We start from the raw sequence: 9,333 nt of genomic DNA on the forward strand, positions 1-9,333 counted from the left end.
GCGTCCGTTACGTCACCCCCGTGACGTCGACAATGTTTACGGAAGTTGATTTTTCTCCGCATCTAATTAGACTCCGAATTATAAAAGTGTCTGTTTTCCAACGTAGATTAATGGAAAGAGTTTTTCCACCAAAAATAAATAAATAAATAAATTGTTTTGTGTTAGGCTGTCCAAATGATGCTGCTTTAAAGTCAAAATGTAAGTCATTCTATATAAAGGCATATTAAAGGTTGACAAAACTTAAATGGCCAAGGTGGGTGCTGGGCATTTCTCCATTTCTTGTACATGCACCTTATCCATCATCATAAGTCAACATAAGATGCAGTGAAGAGGATGTTCTCTTATGGAATTTTGCAATAACGGTCACCTGAAAACTAGAATCTCCTGACATGAACTGACTGGATTGTTATGAGATGAAGGTTTGTATCATAGCAGGTTTCTTTAGAGATTTTACTGATGTGTGTTTTCTTTAAATCTATCATGGATTTATTATTTGTGTGAACTGCACTGCATACCTTGTCCTTCATGGACATGACGAGTCCAGATCTTGGGAAAATGGGGATAATCAAGCTAAAGCAGCCCAATCAGATGTACCACAAATAAATATCAGAGGAGAAAGAGGATGCGGCAGAAAAGGTTCATCTTTCTTTATTATTATAATTCAAACCACTCCCTGTGGGTTTTGTTAGCATAAGCTAAGTGGATAATTCAGTTAAGCAGACACACAGACTGTGGAATAAAGATAACATAAGAACATCCTCTTGATCTTCAATCTCTTCTTTTAAAGGACTGAATGTGGTTTTAGTTAAAGAGGACCAGACATGGTGGTGAAGGACGAACAGGAACTATTGAAAAGCAGCAAAAAAAAGAAATATGGCAACTTCAGGTAAGAGCAGAAATCTTTGGTGGGAAATAGGATCAAAGCCTACTTCATATTCGACAGGACTTTTGGGATTTTCCAGTGAGGATGAAGAGAGTGGAAAGAGTGAAAAGCCCCAGACTAAGCTCATGGTCGGCCCCATCGCTGTGGTGAGCTCTGTCTTCTCACAATCAGCTGCCACATTCATCCCACAGACTGTCCAGCTCTTTACGATGGTTTTACATCCTTTTCTCTGCTCTTTGGTTTTTTTTTCCAACATGTTTGCAGTTCAGGTTTGCAGACAGCTGGGACATCGTGCTGATCATCGTTGGGACAGTGATGGCCATCATCAATGGGGCGATGATTCCCATCAGTTTCATCGTGTTCGGACAGCTGATCGACGTTTTTATACTGAACTCCAGGACGTCCTACGTCAACATTAGTGACTGCAGTCAGTCTCCAGTCCCAGCCAGCTGCGAGGATGTTCCTAAAGTGCGATTATTATTCCCATTAACAGCCGGTTGTGTTCTCTCTGATTTCAGATCTCACCTCAGTCAGAAACAGCACCTTACAAGACGAAATGCGTGGGTAAGACAGAAATGTCCTCATTGTCAGCTAAATAATTCAACAGAATTAAGACTCAATTTTTTTATAGCAAATATTAAACAATGTTGTTATCTTATTTTAAGTGTGTGTCAATATGTGTCTTTCATCCAGATATTCAATTGCCTACAGCATTTTCGGCTTGTCTGCCCTGGTTTCAGCCTTCTTCCAGGTGTCCCTGTGGACACTGGCAGCAGGACGTCAAATCAAACGCATCCGCAGCCTCTTCTTCCGTCGCGTTCTGCAGCAGGAAATTAGCTGGTTCGATGTCAACGAGACGGGAGACCTCAACACACGTCTGTCGGAGTGGGTAACCGAGGTTCACCTGAATCAGACCTGCAAACATGGCGGTGCCACCTACTCACACCGGAGCTCTTGATATTTGAGGCCTAACCTTTGCAAATGTCATGAGGAATCCATATTTAATTAACTAAAATATGGCCTTTACATCAGTGTCAGATACAGATGAGTCACATTTTGAGTTTGAAGGCTGATTAATGCAGTTTTAACTCATCAGTAGTGGCTGTTTTCAATGTTTCTCTACTCCATCAAATATAATTTGGATTAAAAAGGTTCTGTTTGTTCAAGTTTGGCACAATTGTAAATTGTTCCCATTGTTGCCATTTCCTCCCAGCGATGTCTACAAGATCCAGGAGGGGATCAGTGACAAGATGGGGCTGCTGATCCAGGCCTCCTCCACCTTCATCGTATCCTTCGTCATCGGCTTCACCACAGGATGGAAACTCACGCTGGTCATCCTGGCCGTGAGCCCCTTGCTGGCTATTGCAGGTGCACTTTACAACAAGGTGAAAGTACCCTTAATCTCTGAGCCCCTGCATAGTTTTTTTTTATTTTTACAGTGCTAACTATTGCATCTCTGCAGATGCTTATGTGGTTCGGTGATAAAGAGCAGACGGCTCTGGCAGAGGAGGTGCTCTCCAACATCAGGACCGTGTTTGCCTTTAACGGTCAGAATAAAGCCATCGAAAGGCGAGTAGAGAACCGTGCGCAGCAGATTTCTCTGGAATGTGAACTCTTCTGTACCTTCACCTTGCACACTGTTTACCTGAGCTTTTTAGGGGTTCATCTTTTTCATTTTCCATTTCATTTTCTGTTTGAAAATGGGGACATTTTTCTAGACTGACAGCAATTTAATGGCAACATGGTCATGTCCACAGTGTGTGTTCTACCAATCAGATCTTTAATAGAACACGCCACAGGAAAATGAACTGAAAAGGTTTTTTTTTTTTTTCAACCCTCCTCGGGTAATATTATCAGTGGAAACATGCCAGGATTTTTCTTTTGGCTTTTTTGAATCCTGAGTAAATAAAAAAAAATTTAAAACTCAACTCGGCTAATGGCTTGTAAATGCCAGAGATGAGAACGGTGAAATTAGTCACGGGTGAGATTAAACAAATTGGCGATTGAGCTGAAGACAAATTGAAGATTGCATATTTTAAAGGCACCATTTTTCTAAAGAATAAGGAGTGCAGCTTGAGTAGAGTCTAACGAGAAGTAGCAATAAACAACGTCCCTAAAGGTCATGAGGAAAAAGGAATTCCTGTAACATGAATTTAAATACTGCCAATCAAAATAAGACAATCAAAAGAAGAATGCTACATGTCTCACAGTGCAAGTCGGTGGTTTGTACTGCAGACAGAAAGTTCTGGATTGGATCTCTTCATTTGGGACCGCCTGCTTTTACTGTCCTTATATTATATACACTACAGCTATCATAAAAACCTGGAGCTGGCAAAGAACATGGGAAGTAAGAAAGCATTACTGACTGGCCTCATCAGTGGGTTCACCTACCTGCTCATCTACCTGTCCTACGCTCTGGCCTTCTGGTACGGGACTACGCTCGTCCTGAGTGATGAGTACACCTTTGGAAAAGTACTGATAGTAAGTAGATGGAGATCGGGTCAGTCCACAATTGCTTTGTTCCCTCTAAAATTAAGTGGTTTGTGCACCTAAGTGTGATGTATGCATTAATTCAGGTGTTCTACTCCGTCCTCTATGGGGCGTACGTTTTGGGAGAACTGTCCCTAAACATCCAGTATTTTGCTGGTGCCAGAGTGGCTGCACATAAAGTCTACAGCATTATCGATGAGGTACGTAAACCGTTCCAGCCCGACTGCCTGGTGGGTTGGAAGGCCTTCAAACCTGTTTTAAAGTGCTTAAGTTGTCATTCCAAAATGCAAAATAGAATGCAAGATGCTCTTATACAGTTTAGTTTGAGCAAACAAAAGACAGCAGCAGGCAAAAGTGAAGGGAAATGTTCAAACAGCTCTAGGCTAAACTGAAGTATCCTCTCTCCCTCTAAACCGTCGTACCCTCAGGAAGCCTGTGTTTAAAAAGATTGTATACAGGTTGATGCTGATTTGTCTCAAGAGTTTAAAATGTAACACTCTGTGGTGAAGAACTTTGCACTGAAGTAATGACATATTTCTCTAAATCTGAACAGAAGCCAAACATTGACAGCTTTTCAGAGGACGGTTTCAAGCCGGACTTCATCAAAGGTGACATCGAGTTCAAGAACATCCACTTCAATTACCCTTCGAGGCCTGAAGTCAAAGTGGGTGCCAGTGTGGGAGCAGCGGCTGTGGCAAAAGTACCACCATCCAGCTGCTGCAGAGGTTCTACGACCCCGAGGAAGGAGCTGTGAGTCCTCTCCTCTCCTCTCCTCTCCTGCCCTCTCCTCTCCTCTCCTCTCCTCTCCTCTCCTCTCCTCTCCTCTCCTCTCCTCTCCTCAGGGGGGAGTCTACCACAGCCTGGTGACCATGCAGGTACCGTAGCACCCCTGCTGGTAAACAGGAAATAATTTCTGTGGTCCCTCTTTAATATCCTCCCTATGGTTCTGTCCATGCTTCAGACCTTTCGGGGGGTCAAGGATAAGGAGGGAGCTGATGCCGAGCGCTATGGCAACAAGAGCAATTTGACCATGTCTGGGTCCGCACGAGGCTCCTCGGCCACCCAAGCAGAGGGAACAAAAGAGGAGAAAGGACAACTCAAGCAAGAGGAGGTGAGCTTTTCCAAGTCCAATATCAGAGAAGGAATAACCAGTTTGCTATGTACAACTGGGAGCACTCCATGAAGATATTTGATTTCGCCTTTGAAAATGAGAGCCTCTTTTCCACCTCACTCCATAAAAAGCCTTTTTCTGGTGAAGTACCTATGCCAGTTCCTCTGTTCTTGTGTGCCTGCTCATTGTAGCACAATGTTTAAAGCATTCCAAACACTCTCTGTTTATCGCTTTTTCCCCTCTTTTTTTTTATTACTGGGGTCATTTTTGTCCCATTTTTTCGCAGGAAGATCACGTCCCTGCTGTGTCCTTCTTTGAAGTGATGCAACTCAACCTCTCAGAGTGGCCATACCTATTGGTCGGGACCATCAGTGCCGTCTTCAGCGGGATGCTACAACCATCCTTTGCTGTCATCTTCTCCAAGATCATCGGAGTAAGTTCCTTTTATTTATGCCCTCCATTTATTCAGTTCAGAATTCTACAGATGTGATATATGTTGGGGGTTTTTCTCCTATTAGGTGTTTGCAAATCCTGATCAAGCCTTTGTGAAGGAAAGTGCTGTATTTTTGTGCCTGATGTTCATTGTCCTTGGAATTGTTGCATTTGTTGCTATGCTTCTACAGGTATGTGTGCACACATCTGCATACAATGGGATACTATGGGATCATAATCTATGTCATTGTTGTTAATAGCAGCAATGTATATAAGTTATAAAAACTCATCTCATTTTCTCTTATAAACTTACTGGGAAAAGTAGGGAAATGGTGACTTTTACAATTGGAGAATGAAAATTTGCAAAGTCCCTACAAATGTGAAAAACGAACAGATTTGTCCTGCAGTTTACCGGTATTATTACCTTGCGCCATCTGCTGGACATCTATATAAACAGTCTTTCTAATGGCCCCGCCCCATCGCAGCATCGCCCCGCCTTCATGATAGTACCGCCCCGCCCCATTGCAACATCGCCCCGCCCCATTGCAACATCGCCCCGCCTTCATCATAACACCGCCCCCAGTTTGAAAATGAATTAAGTCCTATTGCTAGTCCGAGAAGGGCTGATAAACCCAATATTTCTGCAGCATTAGACGGAAATTACGTCAACCTTTACTTCGTACAGCTATACTTTTCATGCGGTAAGCTACTTTGAATTTAAAAATGAGTTATGTAAAAGTGAATCTATGCACATCAGAATCAAAAAAAACTGTACCAGGTTAAGCAGTAACTCAGTTTGAACACGTTTAACAACTTTTTAAACTCTTAATAGGGGGTCTGTTTTGGTAAGTGTGGAGAGATTCTGACCCTGAAGTTAAGACTCAAGGCCTTCACGTCCATGATGAGACAGGTGAGCACTTAAGACAGATTTTCTTGGACCCCGTCAAAATCAAGATTAACAACGTATGATAGAAGCTCTTCACTTCATAGATATGTTGGGTTGTTAGTATAGTATAAAAACCTCCATGTTCATGTTAAAGGATCTCAGCTGGTTTGACAATCCCAGAAACAGTGTTGGAGCTCTTGCTACCAGACTGGCGTCAGATCCCACCCAAGTGCAGGGGGGTCAGTGAAAACAATGCTTCAAAACTTTTCCAAATAAATCCCAGCACTGTTGACCCATTTTTCCTTTTGCTTTAATCACTGACCAGGCCGCAGGAACGCGCCTCTCTGTGATGACGCAGACCTTAGCCAACCTGGGCACCAGCATCATCATCGCCTTTATTTACAGCTGGGAGCTGACCCTGCTCCTTCTGGTCTGGGTGCCCATTTTTCTCATTTCCACGTCTGCAGAGCTGAAAATACTGACACATCACGCTGCTGAAGACAAGAAGGAGCTGGAGAAAGCAGGAATGGTACTGACGACGGGTCCTCACAAAGATAGCCTCTTGACGCGGTTCAGATTATTATTTTGTTGGTCAAAAGTGCGGCTGGTGTCACATGGGTGGTCCTGAAAAGCGATGATAAAGCCACCATGTTGTTTCTGACTGAAGCCTGATACAGAAGATGTGTTGCTTGTCGTTCTTCCCCACAGATTGCCTCGGAGACCATCGCCAATACGCGGACTGTCGCATCTCTCACCAGAGAACCCAAGTTTGAGTCTCTTTATGAGGAAAACCTCAGAGTACCATACAAGTACGACAGTCACCGTGGCACATATATACAAGGTTAAACTTATCAGTTTACATGAATCTGGTGCGTTTAATGAATGTGTTCTTTCTCTCTCGCTCAGGAATTCCCAGAAAAATGCTCTCATCCGTGGCTGTAGCTATGCTGTAGCACACAGCATGATCCTATTTGCTTTTGCTACCTCTTTTACGTTTGGAGCTTGGCTAATACAGCATGGAAGGTTGACTGTCGAGGGAGTGTTTCTGTGAGTAAGCACACTGTCTTATTGACATTTCATAGAGTCATTTCCTACTTTTCTTTGATTGAACTCAATGTAAAGTTAATGAGAGTGCATTTGGTACTTCAACTGGTAAAACAGGGCTGTGATTTATGAGCCCAGGGGCTGTAGATTAAATAGGCCTCATTTTGATGACACCAACGAGAGCAGCTAACATTCATGTGTTAAAAGGTCCAACAAAGTATTGACCCTCGTACAATCTGCTAAGACAACCAACACAACACAATTAAATATGATAATATTAGCATAAAATAAACACATTATTGCATAAATACGCCTGTCACCTTTGGCTAAAATGTCTCTCTTTTGACTTGCAGTGTGACTGTGTCTGTTCTGTACGGCACCATGGCTGCTGGGGAGACCAGCAACTTCACAACAAACTATGCTAAGGCCAAACTGGCAGCGTCCCACCTGATGATGCTGATAAAGAGAAAGTCTGCCATAGATAATCTCTCACAGGAGGGTATTTCATTGGTAACTCAGAGACCAGGTTTTTTAGAGAAAATTGTTCAAGTGAAAGTACTGACAGTGCGAGTGAGAGTGAGAGTGGTGAGACTGGACGGAAAATCATTCCTATTTTCAACACTAGATGGCACCAAACACCATAATTGCTTCACACAGCACAGCTTAATTTATGTCATTCAAGAATTTAGATTTTCAACATTTTCTGAAACAGCTTCATTGTATTTATTTTAAAACCAGGTGCTTGATGATGTGAACGTGAAACAGCTGAACATTCACTGGCTGAGGTCTCAGATCGGCATCGTCTCCCAGGAGCCGGTGCTGTTCGACTGCTCCCTGGCTGAGAACATCGCCTACGGAGACAACAGTCGCTCCGTGTCCATGGATGAGATAGTAGCTGCTGCTAAAGCAGCCAACATCCACAGCTTCATCGAAGGGCTGCCTCAGGTAGCGGCTGTGAATCAGGGGAAATGGTTGATTCCATATTTGATTGATTACCATGGAGCTGCCCATGACCATATACACCATATACAAACTGTCTCTGAGCAGAGATACGACACTCAGGCTGGTGATAAGGAACACAGCTGTCAGGGGGCCAGAAGCAGCGTGTCGCCATAGCCCGAGCCATCATCTGCAACCCCAAACTGTTGCTCCTGGACGAGGCCACGTCTGCGCTCGACACTGAGAGTGAGAAGGTGAGACTTTATTCACACTAGTGCTACGTAGTCTATAAGGCCGCTGCACAACACTGCACCTCTTGTTTCCAGGTGGTGCAGGAGGCGTTGGACCAGGCCAGGAAGGGCAGGACGTGCATCGTGGTAGCCCACCGTCTGTCCACCATCCAGAACGCCGACTGCATCGCTGTGTTCCAGGGAGGAGTGGTGGTGGAAAAGGGGACGCACCAGCAGCTGATCGCCAAGAAGGGAGTGTACCACATGCTGGTCACCAAACAGATGGGCTATCACAGTGGATAAAAGACGGTGACAACTATGCCAATATAATTTTTACATAACAATCCAGTTTAATGGGTGTTGTGTAAGACTGAGAGCCTTATGTCATAAACGATATGCTGAGTTTACACTTACTTTTATGTGTTCAATTTATTTAACCATTGCTTCATAGTTCATTATCATGAACAATCTTCCTCTTTAGCTCAGACGACTCCTCAGTCAGCTCAGGTCCCGTTCATTCACCATTTCTGGATTATATTATCGATCATCTTAATTCGAGCAAACTTTGCACTTTTCTCTCTGTCTTCTTTTTCTGAGGAGCTCTGATGATAAAGGTGTGGATAACTTGCTCAAGGGCTTTGGGTGACAGATGTTGCTTCGCTTTTCTCAGTATTTGGTTTTTGGGAGGGAAGTTGACCAATAAAATTTGCCTCATTATGCAAAGATTCACCACGTGTCTTTTTATCAATAACATTTAAATAGCTGAGGTCCATAAACCTTCATTATGCCATTCAGACATGTAGTGCAGAGAAGGCCTTAGAACCGTCATTTTACATCTAATCTACTAGAACTCATGGGTGAGTGTCCCAAACACGTCGAAGGCCGTTTGCCTGCATGACCGTTGGTCTCCCTAAGCTCACATACTAAGATGCCCAGTGTAACACATGTAACAACACAGATCTTTGATAAAATAAAAGAGAAAAACACTAGAAATGTGTTTCGTGAGGTCATCATCATGGTTCTGGGTTCTTCAGCAGCCACGTCTGAGGAGGGAAAACAGTCCATCAAAGTAAATGTGATTGAAATCAGCGGTGCCTCTGAAGTCACCCTAACGTTGAAAAAGGAATCCCATAATCCCCAATGTCAGAGGCAGCTGTCAAGCTCCATGCAGCCAAGGCAGCAGAACAACCTGAAGCAACAAATAAAATAAGGTCGTTGACGATAAAACGAGCGGTTTGGGTGATACTCTAATCCAGACTGGAGCCGTTCAGGAATGATACGTTGGATTAAAACTTAACCTGATGTTATAGAACGTTAG

The 9,333-nt window shown here is 43.5% G+C and overlaps 1 pseudogene; it reads left to right on the plus strand.

Annotated features, from left to right (window-relative positions):
• The first annotated feature begins 15 nt into the window (after positions 1–15).
• LOC130532413 (ATP-dependent translocase ABCB1-like) lies at positions 16–8,422 on the plus strand (annotated as a pseudogene).
• The last annotated feature ends 911 nt before the right edge of the window (positions 8,423–9,333 follow it).

The sequence above is a fragment of the Takifugu flavidus genome, chromosome 10 (assembly GCF_003711565.1).
Source record: "Takifugu flavidus isolate HTHZ2018 chromosome 10, ASM371156v2, whole genome shotgun sequence".
Lineage (NCBI taxonomy): Eukaryota > Metazoa > Chordata > Actinopteri > Tetraodontiformes > Tetraodontidae > Takifugu > Takifugu flavidus.